At 46.2% G+C, this 21,196-nt stretch overlaps 1 pseudogene; it reads left to right on the top strand.

Annotated features, from left to right (window-relative positions):
- Positions 1–312: 312 nt before the first annotated feature.
- Positions 313–3,065, top strand: LOC115328609 (annotated as a pseudogene).
- Positions 3,066–21,196: the final 18,131 nt, after the last annotated feature.

The following is a 21,196-nucleotide window of genomic DNA, read 5'->3' as shown; positions in this document are numbered from 1 at the left end:
TTTTTTTTTGTTGGGGGGAAGATGGGCAAGGATGTCTTAATAAGTAAGTTGGTGCAGCCTACCTTTATTTAATTTTGTCAACGCACAATTGACCTTTTTCAGAGTTCGTTGTCGCGACCGTGGCGCACCCTCGTGGAGATAATTCAAAACGTTTGCGGGCTCAATCCGTCCTTCCGTCGACCCGTCACGCCGCCACTCTGTTCGCTTCCTCGACGCGACTGTTTTGGTTCGTTCGTTGTGGAAAGTTTTTCTCGCTGTTTTCCGGCTGTCGTTCTACAAATGGCTGATGACGATCCCGGAGGATCGAGTAAAGCAACCGTCTTCGACACTGCGGACTTTATCCGTCTGTACGCTTTTCAAGACGGATAGACTGCCGATGCTGCATCGGTACCGGTCGTCAGCACAGCGTGCGTCGATCGGTACTTCGCGAAGGACTGCAGGCAACTCCAAAAAGGATGTGCCTTCAAAGAAGAAACCTACGTCAAGAAGGTCATGGTGAATAACTTTGATGCCGACCACACCGTTCACCTTGTAAGGAGCACGTCTGCACCGTCTATGAAGCCGGGACATTACAGGCAACTGATATCGCTTTCCAAGAGCGCCGATATTGCGACTGCGTTGCAGGGTGAGTTTATTTCTTCGGTAAAACCCGTGGCGATGTAATAATGTGTCTTAAGGATTACAAGATGTGTCATTTGTAAGACGTAAGCTCCATAGTCTCTTTACTTTCGGCACATTTGTATCGAGATCCGTGTGTGCCAGTCCTTTGATCATATTGTATGCTATAGGTTATCTAAAAAAAAAAAAAAAAAAAAAAAAGATTTGTCGTCTTTGTCTTTTTCGTGGTACTTCAGCATGGAACTAAAAAGGGCCAAGCTATGTCATGGATCTACTTATCGAACTAGATGACCTGTTGATATAAAATTCTGTAGTAGGACATTTTTGTATTCAATATTTTAATGAGTTTCAAACGTAAGTATAAATTTTGCATGTTGAGCGGAACATGTCAGCACATAGCTGGCCTGCTCTTTACGCTGTGCGACATCCAGAAGCCATCAACAACAGATGTCAGGTGCAAATGGATCGCACCTGCACGAGGTGGGTAGTGCGAATCGGGTTTAACCAGAGTTCTTTAAACTAGTGAGTGGGGTGTGGGGAGCTAGGGAGGAGCTCAGGGTGTTTCCATGAATCATTCATGAGAATGAGTGATTTAGTTACCCTTGTGAAGCTGTATACCAGCATACGGCAATGTACTTTTCTATGTGTTCCAAAATAGGCTGCATTTGCAAATAGTTCACACCGGCACAAGTAATGTAGGCAAATAAAAAGCATCTACTGAGCGTATCAACCACGGATGTGTGCTCCTATATACTCTACATTAATTTCCTAATGACATAGGTACCAATGTACGGCATGGGCATGAACTGTAGAGCGTGTGTTCCTCGTAGACCGCGGAACTGCCATTTGATTCTACTGTAGTCTAGTTTCCTCTTGGCAATAGTATAGCTCACGAGCTTGGACTCTACGGTTTCCACATATTGTTTTCTATTCAGCAGTAATAAAACTTTAGGGTGGAGATACCCGCGGCCCGCCAGGTAGCAATCATTAAGGGTGCCTTTGCTTATACTAAAAGTAGGATCGTACAAATTTAAAAAGCACGCAACAGCATAAACTAACTTGTGTGTATGACTGTGCGTCCCAGAGAGAAACTGAGGCTGCTAAGACTGCAACATTGCAGGCAACTGTACTTATTTATTCTTTTGTATGTTACAGTAAAGAAACAAACGGTGAGTGCACTGAAGGACGTCACCTTCAGAAAGCATGTCATCAACAAGACGACACCAAAACAACCAAAGCGCCGAACCTGTGCGGCCTTAACAACAGCTGTGCCGAAGAACCCCAAGACTACGGAGATTTTGAGGCAAATGCAATCTGCTGCTCCCTCCGCGCAGTGGAACCGCTATACAACCGAGGTTCCAAGGCCAGCTAAGGAACGACAACTTATAGAGGAGACAGAAGATCTCTCGAAAACAAGCCTGGACATTATGGCAAGCCGCGTGTCATCAGCAACTCCACTAAGTGAGGACGAGCGAGATGCCGTGTGCAAATCTACTTTATGACATGGTGACAATCCTACCTGGAAGTAAGAGAAGGTCGGCCGTCGGGGGGCATCAATGTTTCGCCGCATTGTGCACTGCACTCGCACTGAAAACTTGTGCGGGAAATTTTGTACCCTCTTAAAGTGCAAAAACTGAAGCCTGGAGACCCAAGGCAGTACGGCAATGACGAACCGGTTGTCGTTTCTGCGTACGTATCATTTATGTCGTGCCAAGACAGGGAAGTCGTAGTTGAAGAGACAGGTCTCCATGTACATGCCGAGTACCTGTGCATAGCAGTCTCGCCTGACCGCATCGTCTCCTCCTTGAGGTCAAGTGCCCACAATCCAAACGGAAGATGACTCCCACCGAAGCATGCAAGTTCCCCGACTTCTGTTGCCATGTTGTGGATGGGTGTGTAGTACTCAAAGGGACCCACCCCTTTTATTTTCGGGGGGAGGGACAGATGGCAGTCGTTGGAGCCCAGTGGTGTGATTTTGTCGTCTGGACAAACAATGGTGACCTATGGAAGCCTCCGTCTGTGGAGCGTGTGTGGTTTGACGAACTGTTTTGGGAGAGTGAGATTCTTCTGGGCACGAACCGATATTTTTATCGGTTCGCGATTGTCCCCGAACTCTTGACGCGCCGTGTCAGAAAGCTCAATTTTAGTGTACACGACAGGGCGAGGCTATGTACCTTTTTTGAAGTACAGAGATGGGTTTTATTTGTGCAAAAGCGAGCCAGGAACATTGAAAATGTCTATTAGGCAGCTGAAATTAGCGCGATTGTAAGATGTCTCATAGGTGATTCCACTGACAGATTATTGTTGCGCATTGCAGGCTCAACACCCAGAAATGAAGTTGTTATATGCATAAAATATTGGTTGCTTATAAAAGCTAACTTTTCAGATTGGCTCCGCTTGTAATATGTTTGCATATTGGGATGTCACATGTTTAATTTCGGTTTACACCTTCCTCCATGCAAATGTCTAGTTCTGAATGTAGCATGTAACCATTTTCATTTAAAGAAGTGCTCCTTAAATACACTACAGGTTCAAACATGACACTGCACTGTGATTGTTTTATTTATATACAAATGTACAACATAGCATTCATTCTTTCAGCTGGTCTTGCTCTACTTTACTCTGCACCTCGGATCAGAGGGCCATGAAAATTTGAGAGCAGTGCACATGTCGTAATGATTTTATCTGCAATGTCGGCCATATTTAGTGGCAACGGGGTGTCAAAGATGTGGAACTCTTTGATACGTCTTATCGCTCTTTCCACATGCACTCTAGCCCGAGCAACCTTTCTAGTACATACTACATCACTGCGTCTCATTTGCTTCTCTCCTGCGATACGAAATGGTGGGATATAAAGCTTAACACCGACTGGTAGGAGATCCTGCACTTTAAATCCTTTATCTACCATCACAGCATCGCCACTTTCCAGCATGCTCAGCACTCCACACTTCTGAACGATGGCACGATCACTTGTACTACCTCCATATAAATCTGACACAAATGTTATGTTGCAATCGGGTGTCATGCCAACCAAACACTTCATAGTGTTAGCATGTTTGTAGCTGGAAAATGTTTTTCGCTGTGCCTCCAGAGCAGATGGTTTCTGAATGCGAATCTCAGTGCAGTCCAGCACAAGGCGAGTATCTGGGAACTCCCTAAAGCATTCTGGGAGGTACCGTTGGACCTCGTGCAAATGTGGAAACCGGGTGATACCTCTGAGCACACTGTCCAGCATGAACACCCACTGAGAAAATGTTCGGCTCAAGGTTGATTCAGACAATCCAAAGTTTCGTGCAAGCTCCTTGCAAGGCATCGCAGTTCTGAGTCTTACAAGAACCATAAAAAGCTGGTCCTCTGGTTTCTGCGCACGCATGTAGTTGCCTTTGCAAATGCTCGGATATGTTGCGACAACAAGACGACACAGATTTTGGAATTGTCCGTAGTTTGGCAAGCCTGTATAGAACATGAAGTGCTTACCTACTTTTATGTTTTCAAGGTTCAGTGCCTGACTAGACATTTCAGAACATTTCTTAATAAGGTCTTCATTTATCCAGTGTTCTTTGTTTAGCTGGAGGTTGAGTTGGTCATTTCGTTTTTTCTCCAGCTCCAAATCCCTTTCTAGCTCAGCTATTCTTTTTCGAAGAAGGACATTTTGCTCTATCACTACAGGCGGTTCATTTTGACCAACTGTTTCCGAGGTGGGATGTGAAACAGCCACAAGCCCTGCCTGTTCCGCTGGTGCTGCTGCATGTGCGGTGTTGCCTATTCCACCAGAGGCTTCAATGTCGTTTACAGCAGGCTCTTCCTCGTCCATTCCACCAGAAGGCTCATCGTCGTCGTCCGGTAGCCCGCCTGCTGCACATCCTTGTGGTACAGTAGAGCTGGTTGTAGCAACTGAACCTGCAGCATTAAAACTAATATTTGCATTCGAGCTTCAAATGCAGAGACATATTGATGGAAAATACAACACTATGCAGCTAAAAGATAGATCACATTCGAAGGGTTTGCACTCAGTCAATTTTCTTTCCTAGAAATGGGTACTCTCAGCAAAGTGTACCAGGGCACTTTTCGGCAAAGGGGGGGGGGGGGGGGGTCAGAGGCTCCATACCTTCGGGTCCAAACCACATGAGCGAATGACGTTATAGCGAACAGCGACATTTGAGCGAATCGACTTTTAGCGAATAACGGGGGCGCGCGTTAATCCCCACCCCACCCCCCCACCCCTGCGCTTCGCTTACGACACTTCGCGGCGACAGACTGCGGCGCTTATTACAAAAATGTGAACCCACTTGCCGGCGTCCAACTATTCGCTAAAGTGTCATTCGATGAAACGTGGGCGTTCGCTAAAACGTCATTCGATCAAGTGAGTGCCTCCGAGGTGGGTTCTGATCACTGACGCGGCACAACGGACTTGGAACCAGTCGGCTACAAGCCCGCACATGAGAACAAATACCTTGATCTGTTTTCCGTGACCACGGCTTGGCGTCCCGCCTCTTCGCTGCCCTGCTGTACCGTGCAAGCAAACTCGGCGCGGAGGCAGGTGTCGGCTTGTATGTAAACAAGGAGGGAGCGAAGTCCGGGTGATTTTGGTCTCGTGAAGATACGCCTGCGTCGTAAAAATCGGGAACGAAAACCTTGCTATGAATGACTAGCCTGCACGGAGTATGACGGGTATCTCCTGAGTTCAAACAAATGTGAATGTTACTAACCTCCAATGAAGTGGACACTGCAGACACGCGAGTTTGCAGATGGCTGCCAAGGCGTCCCGTCGGAGTTCTGGCGTCGCAGTGCTTGAATCCATTTCTCTCTCTTTTTGAAGTGCGCGGCAGCTTTCGGAAATCTAAAGAAGCTCACGTTCGGCTTCTTTTTCTTGCTGTTTGAACATCCAACAGCCGAGCAGCGGTGAGGCATCGCGGCAGTGCCGGACAGACGCGCCTAGCAATGCGAGCGAAGCCAGGCAGCGTACGACGCACGTCGGTGTTGCGAGAGCCCGCAAAGATGGCGCCTTTCCCTTTCCTACTCTCTCCTCAAGTTCGCGCCTGCGCACAAAATTCTCCGAAAAAGGTCAATTCAAATGTTTTTCTGCAAAATAAAAAAAAGGTGCAGAATTTACAGGTGATTTTTTGCTGCTCCTTTGTGCATATGCGTCGCCAGCGATATGAGCTCATAGGGACCGCCAAATGAGGCCGCCGATGTCCGCGTCTATGCATCGCCCTCCCGTCGCGGCCAAACGCATGGGACTTTTCGCTTTAGATTATTATGTGGACTCTATGATCTTGCTAGAAAAGCTTTGTACCCTAACTATTCCTAACTTTGTGTCAGGTGAAGAACCTTTTTGCGATTGACTAGGACAAGAAACTATTCTGAAATGTGGTTATACAAAGACGGCTTTATGACTTTACAGCACTACTGCTGTCACAATATGACGCCGAATGCCTCCAACATGGCGCCAAGGCAGACGACAATGTTGGTTTTGACCTACAGTTGAGCCGGAAGTGACGTCAGCTGCAATAAAGCGATACTTAGAAGCGCAAGAAAAAACAAACAAACGAACTGAAATAAGTAGTAGTGCAAACTCGGAGCGCTACAGGCAACTAAATTTTATTTGGAAAACACGAACATATTTGCACACCAGTGGTGTAGCCAGAGGACGGGGGGGGGGGCTTCAAGGGTCGGGACATTCCCGAAAGTTTATGGTTGTCCTCTTCACCCTTTCCCCTTTTCCAATGTTATAGTCGGTTGCAAACTAAGAAAAAACCGGAAATGCCTCTTAGAGGAAAATGTAATCTTACGCCGAGAAACGCCAGCCAATCGTTTCCATGACGTCACGATTCCGTGTACCAATCGCGATCCTTTTGAAAAAAAAAAAAGCTCAACATGGCTGCTGGCCTTAGCAACGCGACGCTAGTTTCTCGTGACAATTATTCTGCTTTTTTGCACCGTGTTTTACGTGCCCGAGGTTACGCCACGAAATCTTAATGGTACCGGCTTGCGTTTGCAGCAGTTTTTGCGCGACAACGTGAGAATCCAGCGACGGTATCGCCAACGAAAATTTCGAAGCGGGCGCGAGGCTTAGCACTGCTGAGAGGTATGTTAGACGGTATGTTAGACAGTATCTTGGACAGAAAATGAATTGGGAAGACGGTACATTGGACATGACTTTCTTTACTAAACAGCTATTTCGTTGACAAAAACGTATTCTAACTTATTTAAATGTCCTGAATGAATTAAATAAATATTGTAGTAGTTTAAGACACGTTTCCTGGAGGAAGAAAAAGCAACGTTGCTAGCGAACTACTTTCTCGACGGCGGAAGCACTTCAGATGGGCGCAATGCGCTTGTGGGTGGAGCTAAAAGATTGTTCTCAGGTTGCATCCGACTATAGTATATATATTTTTTGTGTGTGTTTCGTTTCGTCCACTTATTACGGCGAGGGGCCGTGCCCACAACATACCAAAGCAAAACGAAGAAAACGACACTGTCCGTGGACTGTGTGAAATACACATCTCCGGCTCCGGCTTTTAAAACAGCTATAGTCAGTTACAGGTCAAGAAGGTAGCGGCAAATGCCCCTCAAAGGGAATCATATATCCCTCCGCCACCTTTGCATCCAATAGCGTCCCACCGTTTCCGTGACGTCGCGGACAACGCGCGAGGAGGGTCTTGCCTTTCTGTACATATTTGGTTTATCTTTCGACTTTGACTTAGCATTGTGGAAGCCACGAGAGGGAGATTAGAGTTCTCCCCCACCGACGGAAACAAATACGACTTTCGGGGATTAGCTTCCCCCCCGATGGATACAAAGGCTGCTTTCAGGGGCTCGGTTCCCTCTCCGATGAATACAAAGGTCGCTTTCTTAAAAAGTGGGATCGGAGACAAGTGGGAATCCATTGAAGCGGAACAAGGAGCGTTTCCAGTGAACTCTTCTTTTTACTGCGGAGGATTTGAAACGGGCGCATCACACTTGTGGGAGGAGCTTCTCCTACCTTCTTGACTTGTAACCGACTATAGCTCTCCCCAAACTCGGCCATGTTAGTAACCGAAGCCTTTCTTCAGGCTCGCAGGTGCGAAGGGCTCAGAGGCCAGATTCTCAAAGCGAACTTACGACGAAAAAAATGCGTACGACAAATTTGAGAGAAAATCCGTATTCTCGAAACGAAATTGTCGTAACTTTTGCGCAGGTTACGACAAAATCCTACGACAGCTCCGAAGCTGTCTTACGCACTTTCTACGATCAAATTAACATGGCCGACAACGTCGCTCAGTTGCTCGGTCGCGACGACCCAACGGACATTTATTTTTCTACCTGCTCTTCTTCCGCGTCCCGACTTCAAGGAGCAAGAAAAAAATGAAGAAGTACTTGAAACCGACCACGACGAACATGAACGCTGGATCCAGACACGCGGAAAAGGCAACAAAGGCGACGATCCCACCGACCAAGCGAGCTCGGCAGAATATATAGGCCTAGCACGCACTCTGACCCGTTCCGGCGCAGCATTCCGTCTGCCCAGACCGGCTGGCTTGCTGAATGGAATATGCCCGCGCGACCCTTGTGGACCCTCCCCGTATGAATAGTTTGATAGCTGAACTAAATTTCAGAGGTCAACCGATTCCCCTTATCATCTCGATCACCTTGTTTTCCGAGGCAGCGGTGACGAACGCTGTCGTCGAAAAGGGACTCCTCGATTCTATCTCCTTGTTTTGTGTGATATAGAGCTCAAATAAACGCCGTATGGATTACCTTCGCAGCACGGTATGTACACTTTGTTATTAGTATGCCATTTTTAACTGTCGAGCTGTATCAGTTTGTGGGGGCTACGCGATGCCGGTCCAACCTTTCTTTGCCGAGTGTCACGTCAGTATCGAGTTGCAATCGTAGAAGATTGGTCCCGAAGCGCTTACCGAAACGCAGTCTGAATTCAGCACTTCGATCAAACGCACGCGTCCGCTCCGAGTGTGAACAGGTATTTGCGTGACTCTTGCTGACACTCTCGTAGTTCAAACGTATCTTTTTTAACGTCGCCTCACTCCTGCATTTCCGAGCCCGCGAGAAACGCAGCGGCGGTTTGTTTCCTTCTACGTCGTTTTGCAAACGACTGGCACGGGGATTTTACCAACGATGACAGTTGTGTTGACTTCGTAGCGATCGAGTTTGTAGCAGTCAACGAAGCGTTTAAATCCTGTTAGCGTCGATATACCACTGCACGGACACAAACCCCAGACAAGCGGTGGTGGAAAGGTCGCCCGTGTTTATGAGAATCAGCTTGAACACTACACATTTACACACAGATAGGACAGGACATACACGGAGCTGTCTATCAACGAGTGGTTAGCCAGTGTTTGTTATTAAAAATCCACGTGCTCCGAACTATGCCTAGCTCTCTAATTGGTTGTTCGTTTTGCCGAAGACGCCGTTGCCATCGTTGCCATAGCAACAGCACCGGAAATCATCGTTTCTCCGTAAGAGGTCGTAACTTTCCTCCTCTCACTTAAGAACGCGTTTGTGAATACCGTTCTCGCCTCATCTTACGATGATCGTAACTTTACGAACTTCGTAGATAAGTTGTCGTAGCTAAGAGGTTTTTTATGAATCTGGCCTCAGCTCCCGACGTCACAAATGCCGCGAAATCCTGACCTCGAAGGACACTGTCCTCGCTTCAAGAATTGCAGCCGGCTTAACTAAAGTTCCCCCGCCCTTTGAGTGTCACGGACTCGACGACAATTTCAAGGCAGCGCAACAAGATATCAAAATAGCAATACTCTGACTTTACGAACCCTACAATAAGGAGAAAACCGGACGACCAAATAACAAACAGCTTAGCGTTTGTTTTTTTTGTCCGGTCTTTTTTTTTTTTTTAGGGTTTACTTGCCTGTACTCATTTAGCTTCAATAATACAAAAACAAAAATGCAAAAAACACACAAAAATATCCCTATCATTTAAAACAAACAAAAAAGAAAAGAAGCAAGAGAGAAAAGCGACTGCATATGCACTGTTGAAGCAGCTTGGGAATGCTCATAATCACATGGTTTCAAAGCGTACCTAATTGACTTCTCCATGGAGCGAGTTATGCGACGAATATCTGACGAACGTCGCCCTACGACACGGTAGCTTCGCGCGCGACGGGGCAGCCACTGTGCAGAGCAAAAGCCGCCGGGCAAAATTCGTCGATTTTTCGCGGCGTATTCGTCCCAGGGAGTTCAGCCTTAAACCGCTGCAGTGGGTAATGTTTACATGCTTGCGTTTAGCTCGTAAGTCGTGAAACTTCCTTAACGTATATAGACTATCAAAAACGAGTTCAAGAGCCAAGCTGTTCCTTAACGCTTTGTTTTAAGAATGATTATTGACCTACAACTTCAAGCGTATCATCAACGTCTCCAACATAGCCGGCACATTCACGTCAGGCAGCATTGTCCGCCCTAGGCCGGAGCGATGTTGTGGCCAACGACGCAGGTCTCTGTGCCGCAAGCCTCGATTTCGAGCAAATCTCCAGCCTGTGCGGAGCATTCGTTTCGTTAAATAAACTTCCTGGGGAAGTACTGGCTTTGACACAGATGTGGAGGGACCGCACCGCTTAGCGCTTCTCGGCGGTATACAGGCAACTTGCATTTGCCCAGAGGCCTTAATTGTATCCTAATGTAACCCGCCTGCTGCAAATCCTTGCCGGCATGCTCGTTAGCAGCGCTGAAGCGGAACGTTTGTTTTCGAGACTCCGAAGACTGGGACGATGACGCACCTGAGTGCTTCAACGTCCCAGGTGCGCTTGCTACTCCGTTCTAAGCTGAGACCAGACGCTCCGTCTTCAACGCGAGCTCGCTGGCTTCGGCAGTGGTTTGGTTGCAAGTGCCTGTGCGATCACTCTTGTTTTTCCAAGGGCAGAAAGCTCGTATAAGGGCCGCGCTCCTGAACATTCACCGGTATATGCAAATCAGATCCGGAAGGGTACTCTGGCTTCTTTCTATCGACCGACGGCGGCTTCCACTTAATGTTTAAACCCCCCAAAAATGAGAGAAACTGGTATTTTTCTCTTCCACTTTCTCGTAAAACGACAACGAAGAAGGGAATAACCTGAAACATGACTATACAACGATAATTTCTTAAAAATCTGATCCGCGCTGGAACAATGAGCGTGACGCTTCACTAGCTCATTGCCCCAGTGCGCATTGCAGTTTTTGTGTTTAATCGTATTCTAAACTTTGCTATTCTCTGGCACTTTTCCGTAGTTTTCAGTTGTTGAATACTCGAATGTTCCGCATTCATGTGCACACACCGTAATTTTTCGTGAGCCTGTCTGGACGTTTTTGTTCAAAGCCAATTAAAATAATTTATGACTGCGTTTTTTCGTCATTTAACAATAAATTTCAATTTTTTAAATATTGTAAGAACGAGATGGTGGCAAAAAAAAGTTTGGATTTTTGTCGTCTAGGAAACAGGAAAATAGTAAACAAAATTGTGTTTTCGCAGTTTCTTTCCCTCTCTTTTTTGTCTTTCAAACAGCTTAAGCAAAGCAAAACGTCCCCTGAGAAAAATTTCCTGGCTACGCCACTGATACATACTTTATTATACCTCAAGCCAAATGAATCTGAATTCCTTATTTGATAAAACAAGTGACGACGCACTGATGCAACTGTCATCTTTCTCTACTATGATTTTGAACGCCTCGAACACTTTCCTCTCTGTTTTCTGTTCCTACTTACCCGGAATCTGTCTTTTATCCAGCAAAAGGTCATACGAGCACTTATCACAGTGGACTGCCAAGTTCCCCAAAGGAGACTGCTTTACAGAAAGTTCATGCCCTATGTACGATTGCGTGGTGCACGAAAGCACCCGATATCAAAAGCCCCATGACTGACACCCGCCCTTTGCCCTGCCTTCAAAAGGCTAGTTTTATCAGATGCCCATGACGCGAGTTCCCATATCATGTGGCCTGGTTCTCACTGTGACGGTGGAGCATTCTGTTTTTAAATAAGACACAGTAAGCGTGCTCGCGAGCGTGTGCAACGTAATCATGCCGTTATTCGTAGACCCTGAACATATTAGGTTAAGACATGGAACAATGCTGGTTGAAGCGTGCACACAGGTTCTGCACGTGGGACTATAATGCTACACCCTTTACGATTGCCCACATGTTGATATTTTAGACTACCGATGTGGCACAATCCTCATGTTTGTGTGCATGCTTTTTTTTTGTGTGCGCATGCTCTTCTGTTTTGTTTATTTTGAGGCACTGGAGCTCTGAGGGAACGCCAAAGTTGCCGACAACCTTCTTGAAATTTATATCGCCCCTTTTTCTCGTCGGGAGACATTTGATTCATCATTATCTTTTTAATTTTGACATGAGGCTTCAAGCTGAGATCGGTGCTTCGTGTCTGTCAGTCCCTTTTTGTCCTCTTGCTCAAGAGTTTTCATGTCTAAGCTATAGTATTTCGCTTCGATAATCGTATTGGTGCCCGCGTCTCGATTCACTGATGAGGCGACGGGTGGACAGTGCTTCGAATCGAAGGACACTGAGTGACTCAACAATTTTACATTGCAAAAAAAGCCACTACATATAGGCTCTTTGCAGCGTCGCAGCTACAGAAATGATACGGCGCTTTTGGATTCGAGCATATTCGTCCACCCCCAATCAGTGTTAAACGTGTCATACTATAGCGTGGAACGTGATTGGACCTCGCGGCCCGTGGCTTTGACCTTTAGTCCATCGGAGGATGAGACAAAGTATAGCCATCGCTCTGCACTGTCACTGTGTGTCTAAATAGGAACGTTCCTTATCTGATAAAGATAGTGACGGAGTGCTGACACAGTTTTGCCCCAATCTTGCAATTTCCCGCGCCTCAATGATTTCCCGAGTGAGTTTGTCTTTATTTTTCCTAATCACTTCACACTTGTCATAGACGGGAGCGCAGCAACAGTCTCGGCAGTGCAGGCCAAGATGACCTGACACAACTCTAAACACGTTATACTTGTGCTCCCGCAGTCGATCATTGAGGCATCGCCCCGTTTGCCCGACGTATCTCCTGCCACACGAGAGTGGAATAGAGTACACTACTCCCTCCACACAGTCTACGAATTGGTCCTGGTGTTTTTTGGTGCAACCCTGCTTTTCTTAAGAACAGGAATTCACTTTTCTGCACAGCCCAGATAGCTTCTCCGGAGGCGAAAAAACCACATCAACTCCAACCCTACGACCAACTTGATGTGGTTTTTTCGGCTCCGGAGAAGCTATCTGGGCTGTGCAGAAAAGTGAACTCCTGTTCTAAAGAAAAGCAGGGTTGCACCAAAAAACACCAGGACCAATTCCTAGACTGTGTGGAGGGAGTAGTGTACTCCATTCCCCTCTCGTGTGGCAGGAGATACGTCGGGCAAACGGCGAGATGCCTCAATGATCGGCTGCGGGAGCACAAGTGTTTAGAGTTGTGTCAGGTCACCTTGGCCTGCACTGCCGAGACTGTTGCTGCGCTCCCGTCTTTGACAAGTGTGAAGTGATTAGGAAAAATAAAGACAAACTTACTCGGGAAATCATTGAGGCGCGGGAAATTGCAAGATTGGGGCAAAACTGTGTCAGCGCTCCGTCACTATCTTTATCAGATAAGGAACGTTCCTATATTTAGACACACAGTGACAGTGCATAGCGATGGCTAGTGAGCACGTGGCATCCAGGTCACGCTTTTTATTCATGTTTGTTTGTTGTGACAATGCAGTATTTATGCTCGCTGTTAGAACGAATAAACTTCAGTTGTAAGCCAGCGCCTTGTTTGTCTGCCTTCTTGTTCTTGTCCGTGTCCTTGCGCTGTTTTAATCTTTAATCATGAAATACCTACTAGCCCAAACTTCTACTTCAGTCAACTACTTTTGAACACGACGGGAATATTTCATATTTCGTTGAAGTATCACTTTAAGTAATTTCTCGTTTAATCTCGGAGTGTTTCTCTGGTCGGGATTAGTGGCCAATGCAACGCCAACGTTACACAATGGCGTAGCGGAAAAGGGGGGGGGGGGGGGGGGGGGAGAGAGAGTTGCGGGGGGCCTGTCCCGAGACGCCGTTTAAGCACGTCGTCAGAGCGCAGTAACGTGACAACAGGATCACGTGACCACCTACGTGCTGCCGCCGCACCCCCCCCCCCCCCCCACCCCCAACCCAGCGCAAAGTTCGTTTTTATTTAATGCAGCGGGTGGGCCGGTTCATAAGTTTAGTTTCTTACGGTGTTATCGTTGTTATCTTGACGTGTTGAGGTAGTCATGCGTTTCACAGCACTCGTGCCTACGCGTGCCTACTCGCAGCGTGGAGCGGGTTCGTTTCGGCCGGCGCTCCACGAGTGGTTGCACTCTCCGAGTTCGTTTCATCGCTGGCACCAAATACGCGGAATCCAGTGATCGCAACTGCGACGACAATCAAACAACAACGCGCGCAGAAACCAAGATAGAGCAGTTTATTTAGCGGTCTCAAACGCCACTCAGGAGGATCGCACGCGTCTGAATAGGGTAACCACCCGTCCCGCGACTCGCGGGACTGTCCCGCATTGAGGGCTCCTGTCCCGCGTCCCGCAAGAAATTCCCAAATCTCCAAAATGTCCCGTATTTCACGCTGCCGTAAAAATCACTGCGCATCACATTGGGCTGCCGAACAGCCGGGCACGGGGAAGCGCGGACGTCGCTGGTAAACGTGGGATTCGCGATGCTACATATTTTTTCTATCCAAGCATTGCGGGAAGCGACTGCCGTTCTTGCAGGAGACTGACGCACATGCGCCATTGTGCCTCTCTTTCTTTGGTGACAAGATATCGATTGATAGTTGATAGGCAAAATATCGCGAGAAAAAATTGCTCGCCAAAAGTTGAGAATAAATTATTTCAATTATTTTCAAATCGCGTTGCGTCAAGGCAAAGAAATAAAATCGCTGTGATAAGATTTTTTTTTTCCAGTGAAGACGATCGCACAAGGCATATAGAGTGCAACTCACAACGGTCAAAAACAACAACAAAAGGTTCGAAATTTCTGTAGGAACATGTTGGTAAAATAAGAATGGACAGGAAACAAGCCGTAAAAGATTTACTGCTTCTTCTATCCTTTTGATGCAGTCAATTCTGCTGCAATCGATTTTACTATGCTTTCAACTTAGACACATTTCTTAACATATTTGGCATTACAACGCAAAATATATCACTGAGAGTAAAACTTATTTGAGCCTAACTGCCGCAATACAATTTGCAGCTTTGTACTATGCTTTCGTACAAGACAGGATATGAAGTGTGTTAGCAGAGCCATTTTTCGTGGCGTGTGTTGATAAATTTTCTCGAATAGTTATTATTTCTATCATGTTTTTTTTTTGTTTTGTTTTTTAACCTGGGACTGGGGCAAAATGAGAGAAAAAAAATGTTTCCTCCTTCTGCCCCAGTTTCGGATTAAAAAGCATCATGATAAACTTCCACCAGCTCGACAGCGCACTAAGTTCTTTTTTGCAGTTACCACAGTCCAAATATAATACCGTTCTTCTCTCCCCCCCCCCCCCCCCCCCTTTGGTCAGCGAGTCCCGCATTTCACTAGAAGGAAGGTGGTCACCCTACTTCTGAAGCGCATCTGGGAAGCGGAAAAATGACGTTTATCTACTCGAACTACATCGTGAGAAATTACTGTTTATCCGTTACCAACTGCGTTGTCACAATTTCTCACCTGAACAGATGATTTTTAAAACGTAAGCGCAACAGGCTCTGCATAATTACAAAAAAAAAAAAAAACAGAAAGTAACGATAAAAATGACTGTGCAAACACTTTCCGAACTTTGCAGAAAAGATCGGGTCCCCATCTCAGACGAAGATAAAAAAAAAATGGGAAACAGTCATGAACAACGGCGAATGAAAAAAAAAAGTTAGCAGACGATACAAAAATACAAATCACTCAGCAAAGACTTCCTTCAACGACGACATCGCACGGGGCGTGGGTAGTAGCATTGAAAATCAGCAGGTGGTGCTCGCGGTTGGTGTTGAGTATACAACAAACAAAGCCGAAGCAACACGACAAAACTATTAAAAAAAAAACGTCTTTTTTTAGCTGCACGTTACACGTTTGTTTATTTGCTTTCGCGGCGTTGGTAGCAACTAAGAACAAAACATAGGGAAAGGAATAACGTAGTCTATAGCTCATAATTGCCCGGTAAATAAAAGTCACACGCTGCATTCTGCTTCCTGCTAGCAGTGTGTGACCTTTTTTTGCTTTCGCATTTCTTTCTTAGTGACTTTGGCAGGTTGCTCGTTTGCTCGCTTGGCGAAGCAGTTGAAAAGTGCATTCAACAACTCGTTGACGTACATGTCTAGGCAATCCTTGCACACCGTGCCTTTGTTTTGAGTGTCGATCAGCGGCCTCAAGTGCGTTTTCAGTTGAAGTCTTGTTTGGTGAAATATATCAGTGAAATGTGTGTCGAAGGCACGGCTGATATTACCGGCTAGGCGACGAGCTAAGTCTTAAGCTAGTGTCATTTTCGCATGCGAATATTTCTTGTTCTTCAACAGAATGTCTTTCGAGGTGTTTCGTGTTTCTGATAGCAAGCATGATGACAGATCTGACTGGCTGCCCAGCCGGCTGCATAGGACTGGGTGTTCAGTAGTGCATCTCGTCTGTCGTCCGCGGAGTTCTCAGGGATCTCCGTGGAGTTATATTTATCAGCTGAGGCGTCAGTGACTATTTTGAAGCCAGACTTAGATAGCTCTTCCAGTTTAATTTGAAGTAACTTAATTACTCAGGTTTGTTCGGTCTTCGGGAAGCGGAAGAAGGATTTTCCACCACACCACCAAAACTTTTTTTTTTTTTCAGGGGTAAGCAGCACATGGCATGCCTGCCATGCCATGTGCTGCTTACAGGCGGCCGGTTGATCAACCAACGATGACCCATAGCAGACGTGACTGCGTACTCAAATAAAATATGCATAGAAATGTTTAACGAGCTTACACTTTTTAATATGTTTATTAAGTATCAAAAAGTATATCTGAAGATTTTGGATCAGAAACTCAATCGTAGGCGAACATAGGAGGTTATCGCAGACGACAGTGAAAGAAACAAAAAAAAACAATCACAACAAAGTTGCACACGGCCCTCCAGATGTCCGGGGATAGAGTGGCAGACGAACCGGCGGGAGTAGCGAAGGAAACACAGTAAAAACTAAGCCGGCAAAACAAAATACGCGATAATTCGAACGTCGAGTAAACACAAGAATGAAGAAAACAAACAAAGAAACATAAACGCAGAAGGAAGAAAGACCGCGGCGACAAAGTAGACTTTGAAAAATGGAAAGAGATGCACGACTGTCCAACGGGTGTTTTTTGTTTTGTTTTTGTAACTCCGTTTTTATTAGTTTCAGTAATAGCGTCAGATTTGCATGCGCACAATCGACTTCTTCCAAACCATACTGACATCGCAGAAACGTGGGTGGTTCGAAATTGCCTTTTGTTTTTTGATCCGGAGACGATCGGGATTAGCCAGCTCGCCTATTTGACGAAACGGTTTTAAGCAATACATTCATGAGGAATTGGAATTGCAGCAACAAAACGAATTGATCGATAAGAAAAGTAAAGTTGAAACGTAGCTATGTTCTGAAGATTTTTTCACATTGCCCTTTTTCAAGAAACAGGGCGAAAATACATTCGTGTTTTGCCTGGCTTACAGTTCTGACAGAGTGTTTTCTCCAGGAGAGCCGAAAATGGACCTTTTCCGAGAAGCGTTCTGCGCACGCGCGAGCGCCCGATGCCAAGCGGTGGAAGTCGGAACGAAAAATCGAGGAAATTCGGAATGAGGCTGTAGATCGACGAGTAGAACACGTAATTGCAGCATATATATAATTGTGTTACATCAAAAAAGAAAGTGGACAGAAAGAAAAACACGACGTTTGGGTGGACGCTAAGGATTTTCCTCTTTAAAGGGGAACTGACACATCAAAATCGTTTTTTTTATTATCCGAAACGATTGAAAACGATGCCGGAACATTAACCTCAAAATTTGAAATTTGGGAATTCAGTATTTGTAAAGTAAAAAAAAAAAACAATTTCCAAATGCCGAATTCGAAGTTCCCGCGCGATCCGCGCCGGTGCGTTGGCGTCAAATATTGCGGAGTCCTGAGAGTCCACTTTCTTTCACGACTCCCTGCTGTTGCCATGGCGACCCAAAGCGAGGAGGAAAGGAGCGAGCGCCGGGCCGCCGGCAGACCGGTTTTGAGCGGTGTGGCCTGTTTTCCTGGGGAGGATACAAATCCAGGAGACGGCACACAACGAACTCCCGATTTTTGGTACATCAAAAAGAATCGCCGTAGTGCATTCGCAATTGCGTTAAAAAACATGTTTTACGACTGCCGTTTTTAAATGTTATAGAGATGTCACCTACAAAGCTTCTAAATTTCATGATTCTTGACGTCACGAATCAAAAGAAGCGAGGAGGCTAGAGGCGGGAGAATCAAACGCCAAAAATAAAAAGGCGCGCACGCGCGCAAAAAATTTTTTTTTTCGCGATGCGGTTTTTTTTTTTTGCGTGTCTATGACTGCAACTTGCATCGTTTTAGACAATAAATAAAAAAAAAAAAAAAACCTTTGGGGTGTCAGTGCCCGTTTAAAGGGATACTACAACGAAATTTCGGCGCTCATTTTTTGGTCTGTATGTGTTCAAAAGAGCAGTATCACATGGAACATACCAATACCTTGTTAAAAAAGTCTCGAGAAGGAATTTTAAAACGAATTAAACGATTAGCAAAGAGCACCTGGTGGATGTCGCTAACGCCTTGTTTGTAATGCTCGTCTAGGAACCTTGACAGCTAGTGACGGAGGTTGTCTCGTCTCCGGCCACGACGAGAGAAGGGGGGAAGGAGGAACTCCCCTCTTCCCGAGAATCCCTTTTGTGTGTCGCAGAAGTCGCTATTGTCCTCCTAGAAGATTATAGAAGATTAACCCGTCACTCAAAATTCGTACAAAAGCAGCCGCTTCGGTGGCTGGAACGACTAGGCCATCCTCTCGGCGTCAGCCTCGCCGTAGCTTTGCTCGTCTTGAGACGACCTACGTGACGATTGCGTTGGATGTCACGTGCTCTAAGCGTGGCCTCCTCCGAGCGCCTGCCAGAGTGGGCCGTTTATAACGAAAAATACAGCCACCAGGATCAAAATGCAAACGTGCGATTGTTATTTACAGATATTGTGGATCATATTTAACCTATTTTTGAACACAACGGGAATATTTCAAATTTCGTTGAAGTATCCCTTTAAAGTCGCGGTGGGCACGCGACGCAGCTCGGAGAGCGAAGCAACTGGTAGCGCAGCTCCCATTAACGGTTAGTAGCGCAGTTAGGTCACTTCCTTGATTTTTTGTTCGTGCAGCCACCGCCTGGTGCCGTCAGTATTTGGAAAAGGTCCATTGCACCCTACGAGCTGTAACATCTTTCCCACGCGAAAAAATGTCCTTCACTCATGAGGTGCATGGCACCTATTTTTTAACATTCGAAGCAGCGAATGTCCGTGGCAATTTTTTTTCACTGCTCACCTCGCCCGGAGATAGGCAAAACCAGTGCGTTGTGGAGAATTCATCTGCTAGCGGAGACTCCGAGCTCGCAGGGGCGCTGCGATCACTTTTCGCCCGGGATCCGCGGGAGTTGCCAGTATTGGCTCACATGGTATTTGCTGGCACCCTAAGCGTGCATGCACCCGCTGCACCGAGAAAATGGAGCGTGCGCCAAAATGCAATCCCATCATGCCTCGCTCCGGCGAGTAGAGGTAGCAGACGACGAGCGGTTGTTCTGCTACGTGTAATTTGTACACCAGAACCGAAAGGAAAAAAAAAAGTAGAATTTCTGATAGAAATTGTGTCTCGCGGGCAACGAAATCAAACGCGAGCTTGAATAAACTACTTCCATAAATCCCTGCGAGCAACACTGAGCGCGTTGGACTCCGGCATGGTTTCGGTTTCGATCGACACATCGAGCCTCGACAAGAGATTATACACAAAGCGTGGATTATAAACAGCTGTTATCTCATGTTTCCTGCTCCCGAGCGCATCGTTTTGGGTCTCTAACCTAAATGGCCAGTCCTCAAAGCTTCAGCATAAGCCCGAACCACACGCAAAGCTTGTCTTGACACAAATTGTTTATTTTTATACTCGAGCCTTCCTGTCAGCATTTCGAGGTCTGTAGACGAGCCAGTGCTGGGAATCTCGACGCTGCGAAGCTAGGGGATCTTGATTGTGTACAAGTCAACACGCTGTAACAATTCCTTAAGTTCGCATGCACCGAGCTCGCAACTTTACATTAGTGTTGCTGGTCAGCAAGTTTGTTACTTGATTTATGGGTCCATTCACGAAATTACCTTTTTCAGTTACAGTTTTTTTTTCTTAATACGCCCGAGTACGCGAGGTAAAACTGGGAGACGCCATGAAAAGCTAAAATGGAACAATATATCCCTTTAAATTTACTGACCCGCAGCACATACTGCACGAAGTGAAGTACCTACACGCTTGGATTTGATAAATTCAATATCGCATGAAGTTATCTTGCCAATCATATAGGCACATTCACACATACAAACTTTTCTGAAGAAAGCAACAGTGGAGCACTTGCGTGAAGAATGTCGCACAGTTCGGCGGACAGCACGTATACACGCCGTGAACACCCTATGCGGTGCGCCAAATGAACCAAAGTATTCCAAGCGCGTTTGGCGGTCTAAATACGTTTGCATACGCAGGCACAATATCCGGCATGCAGGGAACCAAGAAAAGTGCCCCGGTCTTCCTTTTATAACGTTCGTGAATGCTTAGAGTATTGTAGATTCGTGGGAAGTCGGACAATCAAAAACGCAAGCGCCGCATTCGGTCACGGCGTGATAGCATGAATTGAAGCTCCTCAATGGAAACCGAAACTGAATGGCCAACTAGTTCCCAGAGTGCACTGCGTGGCATTTCGCCGCGATGGGGCGCTTCAAACCGTGCTTTATTTGCAAGTAGCAGCGGCATTGTAGTTGCAAAAAGTTGTGAAAATTTACGTCTTCTGTAAATATCTCTACGACAGCAGAGTTGCTTGAAGTCATCGCAAATAAAAACTACCTCTTGCAACGGCCGTTTATAGATAGTTGGTAGTGAACATAGAGTTATTATAATGTACGCTAGAGGTTGAACTGGTGCTAGTGTCTATGCGACTTCCGTGACGCCAGTTGAAGCAGACAGCAACCAGTCTACTTTTGCGGTGCTCCTGTGCATTCCTATGGGAAAACGAGCGTGCATTTTGTCTCTTCGCCGGAAAATAACACGAAACACTTAGGTTGTTTGGGTCGTACCGAATAGTATGTACCTTGATTAGCACTGTAAAAGTGTAATTGCTTTAGTTAGCGCATTTTTCTTTATCAGTGAACGATATTTAACTTCGGTACATTTCAGCCCCAAACGTGTGTTCCGCAGCAGGTGTGTAAAAACAGGCGACGATTCAAAGCAAAATTACAATCGAAACGAATATAGAGTGTGTTCAAGACTCGCCAGCATTCCGGTGACGCTTGTATATTGATAATATGCCAGTCCTGTCACTATATGGAAATGATCCCGTCGTGCATGAGAGGATAAAAACCTTCAA

This window comes from Ixodes scapularis, unplaced genomic scaffold (genome assembly GCF_016920785.2).
Source record: "Ixodes scapularis isolate PalLabHiFi unplaced genomic scaffold, ASM1692078v2 ptg000137l_1___fragment_3__unscaffolded, whole genome shotgun sequence".
Lineage (NCBI taxonomy): Eukaryota > Metazoa > Arthropoda > Arachnida > Ixodida > Ixodidae > Ixodes > Ixodes scapularis.
This window is presented reverse-complemented; position numbering and strand designations above follow the sequence as displayed.